This window comes from Podarcis raffonei, chromosome 5 (genome assembly GCF_027172205.1).
Source record: "Podarcis raffonei isolate rPodRaf1 chromosome 5, rPodRaf1.pri, whole genome shotgun sequence".
NCBI lineage: Eukaryota > Metazoa > Chordata > Lepidosauria > Squamata > Lacertidae > Podarcis > Podarcis raffonei.
In genome coordinates, this window is record NC_070606.1 from 9,185,334 (window position 1) to 9,203,498 (window position 18,165).

The following is an 18,165-nucleotide window of genomic DNA, read 5'->3' on the forward strand; positions in this document are numbered from 1 at the left end:
ATATATCACAGAGCAAGAAATCAACCATGGACAACATAACCGGGAGAAAAATTGTGCCAAACGGTTGCAAATGCTCTCGTGAGAGGTTTGGCGGTGGAAAGAAAAGGGTTTTTATCGAAGGAAAAGAAAACAGCCCTCGACAACTTAACAGGCAGAAAAAGATGTTTTTGAAAAAATCCCTTAGCCCCGGGGTCACAATTTCATCAAAAATCTGACTTTCGGCAATTCACTCAAAAATGGTGCCAAACGGTTGCAAATGCTCCCCTGAGAGGTTTGGTGGTCGAAACAGAACGCTTTTAATCATGGGAAAAGAAATCAGCCCTCGAAAACTTAACCGGCAGAAAAAGATTTTTTTGAAAAAATCCCTAAGCCCCGGGGTCACAATTTCATCTAAAATCTGACTTTCGGCAATTCACTCAAAAATGGTGCCAAACGGTTGCAAATGCTCCCGTGAGAGGTTTGGTGGTTGAAACAGAAGGCTTTTTATCACAGGAAAAGAAATCAGCCCAAGACAACTTAACCGGCAGAAAACCATTTTTTTGAAAAAATCCCTAAGCCCCGGGGTCACAATTTCATCAAAAATCAGACTTTCGGCATTTCACTCAAAAATGGTCCCAAATGGTTGCAAATGCTCCCCTGAGAGGTTTGGCGGTCGAAACAGAAGGCTTTTTATCACGGGAAAAGAAATCAGCCCAAAACAACTTAACCGGCAGAAAAAGATTTTTTTTGAAAAAATCCCTAAGCCCCGGGGTCACAATTTCATCAAAAATCTGACTTTCGGCAATTCACTCAAAAATGGTGCCAAACGGTTGCAAATGCTCCCGTGAGAGGTTTGGCGGTCGAAACAGAAGGCTTTTTATCACAGGAAAAGAAATCAGCCCTCGAAAACTTAACCGGCAGAAAAAGATTTTTTTGAAAAAATCCCTAAGCCTCGGGGTCACAATTTCATCAAAAATCTGACTTTCGGCAATTCACTCAAAAATGGGGCCAAACGGTTTCAAATGCTCCCCTGAGAGGTTTGGCGGTCGAAACAGAAGGCTTTTTATCACGGGAAAAGAAATCAGCCAATACAACATAACCGGCAGAAAAAGATTTTTTTGAAAAAATCCCTAAGCCCCGGGGTCACAATTTCATCAAAAATCAGACTTTCGGCATTTCACTCAAAAATGGTCCCAAATGGTTGCAAATGCTCCCCTGAGAGGTTTGGCGGTCGAAACAGAAGGCTTTTTATCACGGGAAAGGAAATCAGCCCAAAACAACTTAACCGGTAGAAAAAGATTTTTTTGAAAAAATCCCTAAGCCCCGGGGTCACAATTTCATCAAAAATCTGACTTTCGGCAATTCACTCAAAAATGGGGCCAAACGGTTGCAAATGCTCCCCTGAGAGGTTTGGCGGTCGAAACAGAAGGCTTTTTATCATGGGAAAAGAAATCATCCCAAGACAACATAACCGGCAGAAAAAGATTTTTTTGAAAAAATCCCTAAGCCCCGGGGTCACAATTTCATCAAAAATCTGACTTTCGGCAATTCACTCAAAAATGGTGCCAAACGGTTGCAAATGCTCCCCTGAGAGGTTTGGCGGTCGAAACAGACGGCTTTTTATCACGGGAAAGGAAATCAGCCCTCGAAAACTTAACCGGTAGAAAAATATTTTTTTGAAAAAATCCCTAAGCGCCGGGGTCACAATTTCATCAAATATCTGACTTTCAGCAATTCACTCAAAAATGGTGCCAAACGGTTGCAAATGCTCCCCTGAGAGGTTTGGCGGTCGAAACAGAAGGCTTTTTATCATGGGAAAAGAAATCAGCCCAAGACAACATAACCGGCAGAAAAAGATTTTTTTGAAAAAATCCCTAAGCCCCGGGGTCACAATTTCATCAAAAATCTGACTTTCGGCAATTCACTCAAAAATGGTGCCAAACGGTTGCAAATGCTCCCCTGAGAGGTTTGGCGGTCGAAACAGAAGGCTATATATCACAGAGCAAGAAATCAACCATGGACAACATAACCGGCAGAAAAATTGTGCCAAACGGTTGCAGATGCTCCCGTGAGAGGTTTGGCGGTCGAAAGAAAAGGCTTTTTATCACAGGAAAAGAAAACAGCCCTTGACAACTTAACCGGAAGAAAAAGATGTTTTTGAAAAAATCCCTAAGCCCCGGGGTCACAATTTCATCTAAAATCTGACTTTCGGCAATTCACTCAAAAATGGTGCCAAACGGTTGAAAATTCTCCCCTGAGAGGTTTGGCGGTCGAAACAGAAGGCTTTTTATCACGGGAAAGGAAATCAGCCCAAAACAACTTAACCAGCAGAAAAAGATTTTTTTTGAAAAAAGACCTAAGCCCCGGGGTCACAATTTCATAAAAAATCTGACTTTCGGCAATTCACTCAAAAATGGTGCCAAACGGTTGCAAATGCTCCCGTGAGAGGTTTGGTGGTTGAAACAGAAGGCTTTTTATCACAGGAAAAGAAATCAGCCCAAGACAACTTAAGTGGCAGAAAAACATTTTTTTGAAAAAATCCCTAAGCCCCGGGGTCACAATTCCATCAAAAATCAGACTTTCGGCATTTCACTCAAAAATGTTCCCAAACGGTTGCAAATGCTCCCATGAGAGGTTTGGCGGTCGAAACAGAAGGCTTTTTATCACGGGAAAAGAAATCAGCCAAAGACAACTTAACCGGCAGAAAAAGATTTTTTTGGAAAAATCCCTAAGCCCCGGGGTCACAATTTCATCAAAAATCTGACTTTCGGCACTTCACTCAAAAATGGTGCCAAATGCTCCCCTGAGAGGTTTGCCGGTCGAAACAGAAGGCTTTATATCACAGAGCATTAAATCAGCCATGGACAAATTATCCGGCAGGAAAATGGTGCCAAACGGTTGCAAATGCTCCCCTCAGAGGTTTGGCGGTCGAAACAGAAGGCTTTTTATCACGGGAAAAGAAATCAGCCCAAGACAACTTAACCGGCAGAAAAAGATGTTTTTGAAAAAATCCCTAAGCCCCCGGGTCACAATTTCATCAAAAATCTGACTTTCGGCACTTCACTCAAAAATGGTGCCAAACGGTTTCAAATGCTCCCGTGAGAGGTTTGGCGGTCGAAAGGAAAGGCTTTTTATCACAGGAAAAGAAATCAGCGCTCGAAAATTTAACCGGCAGAAAAAGATTTTTTTGAAAAAATCCCTAAGCCCCGGGGTCACAATTTCATCAAATATCTGACTTTCGGCAATTCACTCAAAAATGGTGCCAAACGGTTGCAAATACTCCCCTGAGAGGTTTGGCGGTCAAAACAGAAGGCTTTTTATCACGGGAAAAGAAATCAGCCCAAGACAACTTAACCGGCAGAAAAAGATTTTTTTGAAAAAATCCCTAAGCCCAGGGGTCACAATTTCATCTAAAATCTGACTTTCGGCATTTCACTCAAAAATGGTCCCAAACGGTTGCAAATGCTCCCCTGAGAGGTTTGGCGGTCGAAACAGAAGGCTTTTTATCACGGGAAAAGAAATCAGCCAAAGATAACTTAACCGGCAGAAAAAGATTTTTTTGAAAAAATCCCTAAGCCCCGGGGTCACAATTTCATCAAAAATCTGACTTTCGGCAATTCACTCAAAAATGGTGCCAAACGGTTGCAAATGCTCCCCTGAGAGATTTGGCCGTCGAAACAGAAGCCTTTTTATTACGGGAAAGGAAATCAGCCCAAAACAACTTAACCGGCAGAAATAGATTTTTTTGAAAAAATCCCTAAGCCACAGGGTTCACAATTTCATCAAATATCTGACTTTTGGCAATTCAATTCACTCAAAAATGGTGCCAAACGGTTGCAAATGCTCCCCTGAGAGGTTTGGCGGTCGAAACAGAAGGCTTTTTTTCACGGGAAAGGAAATCAGCCCAAAAAAACTTAACCGGTAGAAAAAGATTTTTTTGAAAAAATCCCTAAGCCCCGGGCTCACAATTTCATCAAAAATCTTACTTTCTGCAATTCACTCAAAAATGCTGCCAAACGTTTGAAAATGCTCCCCTGAGAGTTTTGGCCGTCGAAACAGAAGGCTTTATATCACAGAGCATTAAATCAGCCATGGACAACTTAACCGGCAGGAAAATGGTGCCAAACCATTGCAAGTGCTCCCCTCAGAGGTTTGGCGGTCGAAACAGAAGGCTTTTTATCACGGGAAAAGAAATCAGCCCAAGACAACTTAACCGGCAGAAATAGATTTTTTTCAAAAAATTCCTAAGCCCCGGGGTCACAATTTCATCAAAAATCTGACTTTCGGCAATTCATTCAAAAATGGTGCCAAACGGTTGCAAATGCTCCCCTGAAACGTTTGGCGGTCGAAACAGAAGGCTTTATATCACAGAGCAAAAAATCAGCCATGGACAACATAACCGGCACAAAAATGGTGCCAAACGGTTTCAAATGCTCCCCTGAGAGGTTTGGCGGTCGAAAGGAAAGGCTTTTTATCACAGGAAAAGAAATCAGCGCTCGAAAACTTAACCGGCAGAAAAAGATTTTTTTGAAAAAATCCCTAAGCCCCGGGGTCACAATTTCATCAAATATCTGACTTTCGGCAATTCACTCAAAAATGGTGCCAAACGGTTGCAAATACTCCCCTGAGAGGTTTGCCGGTCGAAACAGAAGGCTTTATATCACAGAGCATTAAATCAGCCATGGACAAATTAACCGGCAGGAAAATGGTGCCAAACGGTTGCAAATGCTCCCCTCAGAGGTTTGGCGGTCGAAACAGAAGGCTTTTTATCACGGGAAAAGAAATCAGCCCAAGACAACTAAACCGGTAGAAAAAGATGTTTTTGAAAAAATCCCTAAGCCCCCGGGTCACAATTTCATCAAAAATCTGACTTTCGGCACTTCACCCAAAAATGGTACCAAACGGTTTCAAATGCTCCCGTGAGAGGTTTGGCGGTCGAAAGGAAAGGCTTTTTATCACAGGAAAAGAAATCAGCGCTCGAAAATTTAACCGGCAGAAAAAGATTTTTTTGAAAAAATCCCTAAGCCCCGGGGTCACAATTTCATCAAATATCTGACTTTCGGCAATTCACTCAAAAATGGTGCCAAACGGTTGCAAATACTCCCCTGAGAGGTTTGGCGGTCGAAACAGAAGGCTTTTTATCACGGGAAAAGAAATCAGCCCAAGACAACTTAACCGGCAGAAAAAGATGTTTTTGAAAAAATCCCTAAGCCCCGGGGTCACAATTTCATCAAAAATCTGACTTTCGGCACTTCACTCAAAAATGGTGCCAAACGGTTGCAAATGCTCCCCTGAGAGGTTTTGCGGTCGAAACAAAAGGCTTTTTATCACGGGAAAAGGAATCAGCCAAAGACAACTTAACCGGCAGAAAAATATTTTTTTGAAAAAATCCCTAAGCCCCCGGGGTCACAATTTCATCAAAAATCTGACTTTCGGCAATTCACTCAAAAATGGTGCCAAACCATTGCAAATGCTCCCCTGAGAGGTTTGGCGGTCGAAACAGAAGGCTTTTTTTCACGGGAAAGGAAATCAGCCCAAAACAACTTAACCGGTAGAAAAAGATTTTTTTCAAAAAAATCCCAAAGCCCCGGGCTAACAATTTCATCAAAAATCTTACTTTCGGCAATTCACTCAAAAATGGTGACAAACGGTTGCAAATGCTCCCCTGAGAGTTTTGGCCGTCGAAACAGAAGCCTTTATATCACAGAGCATTAAATCAGCCATGGACAAATTAACCGGCAGGAAAATGGTGCCAAACGGTTGCAAATGCTCCCCTCAGAGGTTTGGCGGTCGAAACAGAAGGCTTTTTATCACGGGAAAAGAAATCAGCCAAAGACAACTTAACCGGCAGAAATAGATTTTTTTCAAAAAATTCCTAAGCCCCGGGGTCACAATTTCATCAAAAATCTGACTTTCGGCAATTCATTCAAAAATGGTGCCAAACGGTTGCAAATGCTCCCCTGAAACGTTTGGCGGTCGAAACAGAAGGCTTTATATCACAGAGCAAGAAATCAGCCATGGACAACATAACCGGCACAAAAATGGTGCCAAACGGTTTCAAATGCTCCCGTGAGAGGTTTGGCGGTCGAAAGGAAAGGCTTTTTATCACAGGAAAAGAAATCAGCGCTCGAAAACTTAACCGGCAGAAAAAGATTTTTTTGAAAAAATCCCTAAGCCCCGGGGTCACAATTTCATCAAATATCTGACTTTCGGCAATTCACTCAAAAATGGTGCCAAACGGTTGCAAATACTCCCCTGAGAGGTTTGGCGGTCGAAACACAAGGCTTTTTATCACGGGAAAAGAAATCAGCCCAAGACAACTTAACCGGCAGAAAAATATTTTTTTGAAAAAATCCCTAAGCCCCGGGGTCACGTTTGAAAATGCTCCCCTGAGAGTTTTGGCCGTCGAAACAGAAGGCTTTATATCACAGAGCATTAAATCAGCCATGGACAACTTAACCGGCAGGAAAATGGTGCCAAATGGTTGCAAATGCTCCCCTGAGAGGTTTGGCGGTCGAAACTGAAGGCTTTTCATCACGGGAAAAGAAATCAGCCCTAGACAACTTAACCGGCAGAAAAATATTTTTTTGAAAAAATCCCTAAGCCCCGGGGTCACAATTTCATCAAAAATCTGACTTTCGGCAATTCACTCAAAAATGGTGCCAAACGGTTGCAAATGCTCCCCTGAGAGGTTTGGTGGTCGAAACAGAAGGCTTTTTATCACAGGAAAAGAAATCAGCCCTCGAAAACATAACCGGCAGAAAAAGATTTATTTGAAAAAATCCCTAAGCCCCGGGGTCACAATTTCATCAAAAATCTGACTTTCGGCAATTCACTCAAAAATGGGGCCAAACGGTTGCAAATGCTCCCCTGAGAGGTTTGGCGGTCGAAACAGAAGGCTTTTTATCACGGGAAAAGAAATCAGCCCAATAAAACATAACCGGCAGAAAAAGATTTTTTTGAAAAAATCCCTAATCCCCGGGGTCTCAATTTCATCAAAAATCTGACTTTCGGCAATTCACTCAAAAATGGTGCCAAACGGTTGCAAATGCTCCCCTGAGAGGTTTGGCGGTCGAAACAGAAGGCTTTTTATCATGGGAAAAGAAATCAGCCCAAGACAACTTACCCGGCAGAAAAAGATTTTTTTGAAAAAATCCCTAAGCCCCGGGCTCACAATTTCATAAAAAATCTGACTTTCGGCAATTCACTCAAAAATGGTGCCAAACGGTTGCAAATGCTCCCGTGAGAGGTTTTGCGGTCAAAACAGAAGGCTTTTTATCACGGGAAAAGGAATCAGCCCAAGACAACATAACCGGTAGAAAAAGATTTTTTTGAAAAAATCCCTAAGCCCCGGGGTCACAATTTCATCAAAAATCTTACTTTCGGCAATTCACTCAAAAATGCTGCCAAACGGTTGAAAATGCTCCCCTGAGAGTTTTGGCCGTCGAAACAGAAGGCTTTATATCACAGAGCATTAAATCAGCCATGGACAACTTAACCGGCAGGAAAATGGTGCCAAATGGTTGCAAATGCTCCCCTGAGAGGTTTGGCGGTCGAAACAGAAGGCTTTTTATCACGGGAAAAGAAATCAGCCCAAGACAACTTAACCGGCAGAAAAATATTTTTTTGAAAAAATCCCTAAGCCCCGGGGTCACAATTTCATCAAAAATCTGACTTTCGGCAATTCACTCAAAAATGGTGCCAAACGGTTGCAAATGCTCCCCTGAGAGGTTTGGCGGTCGAAACAGAAGGCTTTTTATCACAGGAAAAGAAATCAGCCCTCGAAAACTTAACCGGCAGAAAAAGATTTTTTTGAAAAAGTCCCTAAGCCCCGGGGTCACAATTTCATCAAAAATCTGACTTTCGGCAATTCACTCAAAAATGGGGCCAAACGGTTGCAAATGCTCCCCTGAGAGGTTTGGCGGTCGAAAAAGAAGGCTTTTTATCACGGGAAAAGAAATCAGCCCAATAAAACATAACCGGCAGAAAAAGATTTTTTTGAAAAAATCCCTAAGCCCCGGGGTCACAATTTCATCAAAAATCTGACTTTCGGAAATTCACTCAAAAATGGTGCCAAACGGTTGCAAATGCTCCCCTGAGAGGTTTGGTGGTGGAAACAGAAGGCTTTTTATCACAGTAAAAGAAATCAGCCCTCGAAAACATAACCGGCAGAAAAAGATTTTTTTGAAAAAATCCCTAAGCCCCGGGGTCACAATTTCATCAAAAATCTGACTTTCGGCAATTCACTCAAAAATGGGGCCAAACGGTTGCAAATGCTCCCCTGAGAGGTTTGGCGGTCGAAACAGAAGGCTTTTTATCATGGGAAAAGAAATCAGCCCAAGACAACATAACCGTCAGAAAAAGATTTTTTTGAAAAAATCCCTAAGCCCCGGGGTCACAATTTCATCAAAAATCTGACTTTCGGAAATTCACTCAAAAATGGGGCCAAACGGTTGCAAATGCTCCCCTGAGAGGTTTGGCGGTCGAAACAGAAGGCTTTTTATCATGGGAAAAGAAATCAGCCCAAGACAACATAACCGGCAGAAAAAGATTTTTTTGAAAAAATCCCTAAGCCCCGGGGTCACAATTTCATCAAAAATCTGACTTTCGGCAATTCACTCAAAAATGGTGCCAAACGGTTGCAAATGCTCCCCTGAGAGGTTTGGCGGTCGAAACAGAAGGCTTTTTATCATGGGAAAAGAAATCAGCCCAAGACAACTTACCCGGCAGAAAAAGATTTTTTTGAAAAAATCCCTAAGCCCCGGGGTCACAATTTCATAAAAAATCTGACTTTCGGCAATTCACTCAAAAATGGTGCCAAACGGTTGCAAATGCTCCCCTGAGAGGTTTGGCGGTCAAAACAGAAGGCTTTTTATCACGGGAAAAGGAATCAGCCCAAGACAACTTAACCGGCAGAAAAATATTTTTTTGAAAAAACCCCTAAGCCCCGGGGGTCACAATTTCATCAAAAATCTGACTTTCGGCAATTCACTCAAAAATGGTGCCAAACCATTGCAAATGCTCCCCTGAGAGGTTTGGCGGTCGAAACAGAAGGCTTTTTATCACGGGAAAAGAAATCAGCCCAAGACACCTTAACCGGCAGAAATAGATTTTTTTGAAAAAATCCCTAAGCCCCGGGGTCACAATTTCATCAAAAATCTGACTTTCGGCAATTCACTCAAAAATGGTGCCAAACGGTTGCAAATGCTCCCCTGAGAGGTTTGGCGGTCGAAACAGAAGGCTTTTTATCATGGGAAAAGAAATCAGCCCAAGACAACTTACCCGGCAGAAAAAGATTTTTTTGAAAAAATCCCTAAACCCCGGGCTCACAATTTCATAAAAAATCTGACTTTCGGCAATTCACTCAAAAATGGTGCCAAACGGTTGCAAATGCTCCCCTGAGAGGTTTTGCGGTCAAAACAGAAGGCTTTTTATCACGGGAAAAGGAATCAGCCCAAGACAACATAACCGGTAGAAAAAGATTTTTTTGAAAAAATCCCTAAGCCCCGGGGTCACAATTTCATCAAAAATCTTACTTTCGGCAATTCACTCAAAAATGCTGCCAAACGGTTAAAAATGCTCCCCTGAGAGTTTTGGCCGTCGAAACAGAAGGCTTTATATCACAGAGCATTAAATCAGCCATGGACAACTTAACCGGCAGGAAAATGGTGCCAAATGGTTGCAAATGCTCCCCTGAGAGGTTTGGCGGTCGAAACAGAAGGCTTTTTATCACGGGAAAAGAAATCAGCCCAAGACAACTTAACCGGCAGAAAAATATTTTTTTGAAAAAATCCCTAAGCCCCGGGGTCACAATTTCATCAAAAATCTGACTTTCGGCAATTCACTCAAAAATGGTGCCAAACGGTTGCAAATGCTCCCCTGAGAGGTTTGGCGGTCGAAACAGAAGGCTTTTTATCACAGGAAAAGAAATCAGCCCTCGAAAACTTAACCGGCAGAAAAAGATTTTTTTGAAAAAGTCCCTAAGCCCCGGGGTCACAATTTCATCAAAAATCTGACTTTCGGCAATTCACTCAAAAATGGGGCCAAACGGTTGCAAATGCTCCCCTGAGAGGTTTGGCGGTCGAAAAAGAAGGCTTTTTATCACGGGAAAAGAAATCAGCCCAATAAAACATAACCGGCAGAAAAAGATTTTTTTGAAAAAATCCCTAAGCCCCGGGGTCACAATTTCATCAAAAATCTGACTTTCGGCAATTCACTCAAAAATGGTGCCAAACGGTTGCAAATGCTCCCCTGAGAGGTTTGGCGGTCGAAACAGAAGGCTTTTTATCACAGGAAAAGAAATCAGCCCTCGAAAACTTAACCGGCAGAAAAAGATTTTTTTGAAAAAGTCCCTAAGCCCCGGGGTCACAATTTCATCAAAAATCTGACTTTCGGCAATTCACTCAAAAATGGGGCCAAACGGTTGCAAATGCTCCCCTGAGAGGTTTGGTGGTCGAAAAAGAAGGCTTTTTATCACGGGAAAAGAAATCAGCCCATTAAAATATAACCGGCAGAAAAAGATTTTTTTGAAAAAATCCCTAAGCCCCGGGGTCACAATTTCATCAAAAATCAGACTTTCGGAAATTCACTCAAAAATGGTGCCAAACGGTTGAAAATGCTCCCCTGAGAGGTTTGGTGGTCGAAACAGAAGGCTTTTTATCACAGGAAAAGAAATCAGCCCTCGAAAACATAACCGGCAGAAAAAGATTTTTTTGAAAAAATCCCTAAGCCCCGGGGTCACAATTTCATCAAAAATCTGACTTTCGGCAATTCACTCAAAAATGGGGCCAAACGGTTGCAAATGCTCCCCTGAGAGGTTTGGCGGTCGAAACAGAAGGCTTTTTATCATGGGAAAAGAAATCAGCCCAAGACAACATAACCGGCAGAAAAAGATTTTTTTGAAAAAATCCCTAAGCCCCGGGGTCACAATTTCATCTAAAATCTGACTTTCGGCAATTCACTCAAAAATGGGGCCAAACGGTTGCAAATGCTCCCCTGAGAGGTTTGGCGGTCGAAACAGAAGGCTTTTTATCACGGGAAAAGAAATCAGCCCTCGAAAACTTAACCGGCAGAAAAAGATTTTTTTGAAAAAATCCCTAAGCCCCGGGGTCACAATTTCATCAAAAATCTGACTTTCGGCAATTCACTCAAAAATGGGGCCAAACGGTTGCAAATGCTCCCCTGAGAGGTTTGGCGGTCGAAACAGAAGGCTTTTTATCATGGGAAAAGAAATCAGCCCAAGACAACATAACCGTCAGAAAAAGATTTTTTTGAAAAAATCCCTAAGCCCCGGGGTCACAATTTCATCAAAAATCTGACTTTCGGAAATTCACTCAAAAATGGGGCCAAACGGTTGCAAATGCTCCCCAGAGAGGTTTGGCGGTCGAAACAGAAGGCTTTTTATCATGGGAAAAGAAATCAGCCCAAGACAACATAACCGGCAGAAAAAGATTTTTTTGAAAAAATCCCTAAGCCCCGGGGTCACAATTTCATCAAAAATCTGACTTTCGGCAATTCACTCAAAAATGGTGCCAAACGGTTGCAAATGCTCCCCTGAGAGGTTTGGCGGTCGAAACAGAAGGCTTTTTATCATGGGAAAAGAAATCAGCCCAAGACAACTTACCCGGCAGAAAAAGATTTTTTTGAAAAAATCCCTAAGCCCCGGGGTCACAATTTCATAAAAAATCTGACTTTCGGCAATTCACTCAAAAATGGTGCCAAACGGTTGCAAATGCTCCCCTGAGAGGTTTTGCGGTCAAAACAGAAGGCTTTTTATCACGGGAAAAGAAATCAGCCCAAGACAACTTACCCGGCAGAAAAAGATTTTTTTGAAAAAATCCCTAAACCCCGGGCTCACAATTTCATAAAAAATCTGACTTTCGGCAATTCACTCAAAAATGGTGCCAAACGGTTGCAAATGCTCCCCTGAGAGGTTTTGCGGTCAAAACAGAAGGCTTTTTATCACGGGAAAAGGAATCAGCCCAAGACAACATAACCGGTAGAAAAAGATTTTTTTGAAAAAATCCCTAAGCCCCGGGGTCACAATTTCATCAAAAATCTTACTTTCGGCAATTCACTCAAAAATGCTGCCAAACGGTTAAAAATGCTCCCCTGAGAGTTTTGGCCGTCGAAACAGAAGGCTTTATATCACAGAGCATTAAATCAGCCATGGACAACTTAACCGGCAGGAAAATGGTGCCAAATGGTTGCAAATGCTCCCCTGAGAGGTTTGGCGGTCGAAACAGAAGGCTTTTTATCACGGGAAAAGAAATCAGCCCAAGACAACTTAACCGGCAGAAAAATATTTTTTTGAAAAAATCCCTAAGCCCCGGGGTCACAATTTCATCAAAAATCTGACTTTCGGCAATTCACTCAAAAATGGTGCCAAACGGTTGCAAATGCTCCCCTGAGAGGTTTGGCGGTCGAAACAGAAGGCTTTTTATCACAGGAAAAGAAATCAGCCCTCGAAAACTTAACCGGCAGAAAAAGATTTTTTTGAAAAAGTCCCTAAGCCCCGGGGTCACAATTTCATCAAAAATCTGACTTTCGGCAATTCACTCAAAAATGGGGCCAAACGGTTGCAAATGCTCCCCTGAGAGGTTTGGCGGTCGAAAAAGAAGGCTTTTTATCACGGGAAAAGAAATCAGCCCAATAAAACATAACCGGCAGAAAAAGATTTTTTTGAAAAAATCCCTAAGCCCCGGGGTCACAATTTCATCAAAAATCTGACTTTCGGCAATTCACTCAAAAATGGTGCCAAACGGTTGCAAATGCTCCCCTGAGAGGTTTGGCGGTCGAAACAGAAGGCTTTTTATCACAGGAAAAGAAATCAGCCCTCGAAAACTTAACCGGCAGAAAAAGATTTTTTTGAAAAAGTCCCTAAGCCCCGGGGTCACAATTTCATCAAAAATCTGACTTTCGGCAATTCACTCAAAAATGGGGCCAAACGGTTGCAAATGCTCCCCTGAGAGGTTTGGCGGTCGAAAAAGAAGGCTTTTTATCACGGGAAAAGAAATCAGCCCATTAAAATATAACCGGCAGAAAAAGATTTTTTTGAAAAAATCCCTAAGCCCCGGGGTCACAATTTCATCAAAAATCAGACTTTCGGAAATTCACTCAAAAATGGTGCCAAACGGTTGAAAATGCTCCCCTGAGAGGTTTGGTGGTCGAAACAGAAGGCTTTTTATCACAGGAAAAGAAATCAGCCCTCGAAAACATAACCGGCAGAAAAAGATTTTTTTGAAAAAATCCCTAAGCCCCGGGGTCACAATTTCATCAAAAATCTGACTTTCGGCAATTCACTCAAAAATGGGGCCAAACGGTTGCAAATGCTCCCCTGAGAGGTTTGGCGGTCGAAACAGAAGGCTTTTTATCATGGGAAAAGAAATCAGCCCAAGACAACATAACCGGCAGAAAAAGATTTTTTTGAAAAAATCCCTAAGCCCCGGGGTCACAATTTCATCTAAAATCTGACTTTCGGCAATTCACTCAAAAATGGGGCCAAACGGTTGCAAATGCTCCCCTGAGAGGTTTGGCGGTCGAAACAGAAGGCTTTTTATCACGGGAAAAGAAATCAGCCCAATAAAACATAACCGGCAGAAAAAGATTTTTTTGAAAAAATCCCTAATCCCCGGGGTCTCAATTTCATCAAAAATCTGACTTTCGGCAATTCACTCAAAAATGGTGCCAAACGGTTGCAAATGCTCCCCTGAGAGGTTTGGCGGTCGAAACAGAAGGCTTTTTATCATGGGAAAAGAAATCAGCCCAAGACAACTTACCCGGCAGAAAAAGATTTTTTTGAAAAAATCCCTAAGCCCCGGGCTCACAATTTCATAAAAAATCTGACTTTCGGCAATTCACTCAAAAATGGTGCCAAACGGTTGCAAATGCTCCCGTGAGAGGTTTTGCGGTCAAAACAGAAGGCTTTTTATCACGGGAAAAGGAATCAGCCCAAGACAACATAACCGGTAGAAAAAGATTTTTTTGAAAAAATCCCTAAGCCCCGGGGTCACAATTTCATCAAAAATCTTACTTTCGGCAATTCACTCAAAAATGCTGCCAAACGGTTGAAAATGCTCCCCTGAGAGTTTTGGCCGTCGAAACAGAAGGCTTTATATCACAGAGCATTAAATCAGCCATGGACAACTTAACCGGCAGGAAAATGGTGCCAAATGGTTGCAAATGCTCCCCTGAGAGGTTTGGCGGTCGAAACAGAAGGCTTTTTATCACGGGAAAAGAAATCAGCCCAAGACAACTTAACCGGCAGAAAAATATTTTTTTGAAAAAATCCCTAAGCCCCGGGGTCACAATTTCATCAAAAATCTGACTTTCGGCAATTCACTCAAAAATGGTGCCAAACGGTTGCAAATGCTCCCCTGAGAGGTTTGGCGGTCGAAACAGAAGGCTTTTTATCACAGGAAAAGAAATCAGCCCTCGAAAACTTAACCGGCAGAAAAAGATTTTTTTGAAAAAGTCCCTAAGCCCCGGGGTCACAATTTCATCAAAAATCTGACTTTCGGCAATTCACTCAAAAATGGGGCCAAACGGTTGCAAATGCTCCCCTGAGAGGTTTGGCGGTCGAAAAAGAAGGCTTTTTATCACGGGAAAAGAAATCAGCCCAATAAAACATAACCGGCAGAAAAAGATTTTTTTGAAAAAATCCCTAAGCCCCGGGGTCACAATTTCATCAAAAATCTGACTTTCGGAAATTCACTCAAAAATGGTGCCAAACGGTTGCAAATGCTCCCCTGAGAGGTTTGGTGGTGGAAACAGAAGGCTTTTTATCACAGTAAAAGAAATCAGCCCTCGAAAACATAACCGGCAGAAAAAGATTTTTTTGAAAAAATCCCTAAGCCCCGGGGTCACAATTTCATCAAAAATCTGACTTTCGGCAATTCACTCAAAAATGGGGCCAAACGGTTGCAAATGCTCCCCTGAGAGGTTTGGCGGTCGAAACAGAAGGCTTTTTATCATGGGAAAAGAAATCAGCCCAAGACAACATAACCGTCAGAAAAAGATTTTTTTGAAAAAATCCCTAAGCCCCGGGGTCACAATTTCATCAAAAATCTGACTTTCGGAAATTCACTCAAAAATGGGGCCAAACGGTTGCAAATGCTCCCCAGAGAGGTTTGGCGGTCGAAACAGAAGGCTTTTTATCATGGGAAAAGAAATCAGCCCAAGACAACATAACCGGCAGAAAAAGATTTTTTTGAAAAAATCCCTAAGCCCCGGGGTCACAATTTCATCAAAAATCTGACTTTCGGCAATTCACTCAAAAATGGTGCCAAACGGTTGCAAATGCTCCCCTGAGAGGTTTGGCGGTCGAAACAGAAGGCTTTTTATCATGGGAAAAGAAATCAGCCCAAGACAACTTACCCGGCAGAAAAAGATTTTTTTGAAAAAATCCCTAAGCCCCGGGGTCACAATTTCATAAAAAATCTGACTTTCGGCAATTCACTCAAAAATGGTGCCAAACGGTTGCAAATGCTCCCCTGAGAGGTTTGGCGGTCGAAACAGAAGGCTTTTTATCACGGGAAAAGAAATCAGCCGAAGACACCTTAACCGGCAGAAATAGATTTTTTTGAAAAAATCCCTAAGCCCCGGGGTCACAATTTCATCAAAAATCTGACTTTCGGCAATTCACTCAAAAATGGTGCCAAACGGTTGCAAATGCTCCCCTGAGAGGTTTGGCGGTCGAAACAGAAGGCTTTTTATCATGGGAAAAGAAATCAGCCCAAGACAACTTACCCGGCAGAAAAAGATTTTTTTGAAAAAATCCCTAAACCCCGGGCTCACAATTTCATAAAAAATCTGACTTTCGGCAATTCACTCAAAAATGGTGCCAAACGGTTGCAAATGCTCCCCTGAGAGGTTTTGCGGTCAAAACAGAAGGCTTTTTATCACGGGAAAAGGAATCAGCCCAAGACAACATAACCGGTAGAAAAAGATTTTTTTGAAAAAATCCCTAAGCCCCGGGGTCACAATTTCATCAAAAATCTTACTTTCGGCAATTCACTCAAAAATGCTGCCAAACGGTTAAAAATGCTCCTCTGAGAGTTTTGGCCGTCGAAACAGAAGGCTTTATATCACAGAGCATTAAATCAGCCATGGACAACTTAACCGGCAGGAAAATGGTGCCAAATGGTTGCAAATGCTCCCCTGAGAGGTTTGGCGGTCGAAACAGAAGGCTTTTTATCACGGGAAAAGAAATCAGCCCAAGACAACTTAACCGGCAGAAAAATATTTTTTTGAAAAAATCCCTAAGCCCCGGGGTCACAATTTCATCAAAAATCTGACTTTCGGCAATTCACTCAAAAATGGTGCCAAACGGTTGCAAATGCTCCCCTGAGAGGTTTGGCGGTCGAAACAGAAGGCTTTTTATCACAGGAAAAGAAATCAGCCCTCGAAAACTTAACCGGCAGAAAAAGATTTTTTTGAAAAAGTCCCTAAGCCCCGGGGTCACAATTTCATCAAAAATCTGACTTTCGGCAATTCACTCAAAAATGGGGCCAAACGGTTGCAAATGCTCCCCTGAGAGGTTTGGCGGTCGAAAAAGAAGGCTTTTTATCACGGGAAAAGAAATCAGCCCAATAAAACATAACCGGCAGAAAAAGATTTTTTTGAAAAAATCCCTAAGCCCCGGGGTCACAATTTCATCAAAAATCTGACTTTCGGCAATTCACTCAAAAATGGTGCCAAACGGTTGCAAATGCTCCCCTGAGAGGTTTGGCGGTCGAAACAGAAGGCTTTTTATCACAGGAAAAGAAATCAGCCCTCGAAAACTTAACCGGCAGAAACAGATTTTTTTGAAAAAGTCCCTAAGCCCCGGGGTCACAATTTCATCAAAAATCTGACTTTCGGCAATTCACTCAAAAATGGGGCCAAACGGTTGCAAATGCTCCCCTGAGAGGTTTGGCGGTCGAAAAAGAAGGCTTTTTATCACGGGAAAAGAAATCAGCCCATTAAAATATAACCGGCAGAAAAAGATTTTTTTGAAAAAATCCCTAAGCCCCGGGGTCACAATTTCATCAAAAATCAGACTTTCGGAAATTCACTCAAAAATGGTGCCAAACGGTTGAAAATGCTCCCCTGAGAGGTTTGGTGGTCGAAACAGAAGGCTTTTTATCACAGGAAAAGAAATCAGCCCTCGAAAACATAACCGGCAGAAAAAGATTTTTTTGAAAAAATCCCTAAGCCCCGGGGTCACAATTTCATCAAAAATCTGACTTTCGGCAATTCACTCAAAAATGGGGCCAAACGGTTGCAAATGCTCCCCTGAGAGGTTTGGCGGTCGAAACAGAAGGCTTTTTATCATGGGAAAAGAAATCAGCCCAAGACAACATAACCGGCAGAAAAAGATTTTTTTGAAAAAATCCCTAAGCCCCGGGGTCACAATTTCATCAAAAATCTGACTTTCGGCAATTCACTCAAAAATGGTGCCAAACGGTTGCAAATACTCCCCTGAGAGGTTTGGCGGTCGAAACAGAAGGCTTTTTATCACGGGAAAAGAAATCAGCCCAAGACAACTTAACCGGCAGAAAAATATTTTTTTGAAAAAATCCCTACGCCCCGGGGGTCACAATTTCATCAAAAATCTGACTTTCGGCAATTCACTCAAAAATGGTGCCAAACCATTGCAAATGCTCCCCTGAGAGGTTTGGCGGTCGAAACAGAAGGCTTTTTTTCACGGGAAAGGAAATCAGCCCAAAAAAACTAAACCGGTAGAAAAAGATTTTTTTGAACAAATCCCTAAGCCCCGGGCTCACAATTTCATCAAAAATCTGACTTTCAGCAATTCATTCAAAAATGCTGCCAAACGGTTGAAAATGCTCCCCTGAGAGTTTTGGCCGTCGAAACAGAAGGCTTTATATCACAGAGCATTAAATCAGCCATGGACAACTTAACCGGCAGGAAAATGGTGCCAAACGGTTGCAAATGCTCCCCAGAGAGGTTTGGCGGTCGAAACAGAAGGCTTTTTATCACGGGAAAAGAAATCAGCCCAAGACAACTTAACCGGCAGAAAAATATTTTTTTGAAAAAATCCCTAAGCCCCGGGGTCACAATTTCATCAAAAATCTGACTTTCGGCAATTCACTCAAAAATGGGGCCAAACGGTTGCAAATGCTCCCCTGAGAGGTTTGGCGGTCGAAACAGAAGGCTTTTTATCATGGGAAAAGAAATCAGCCC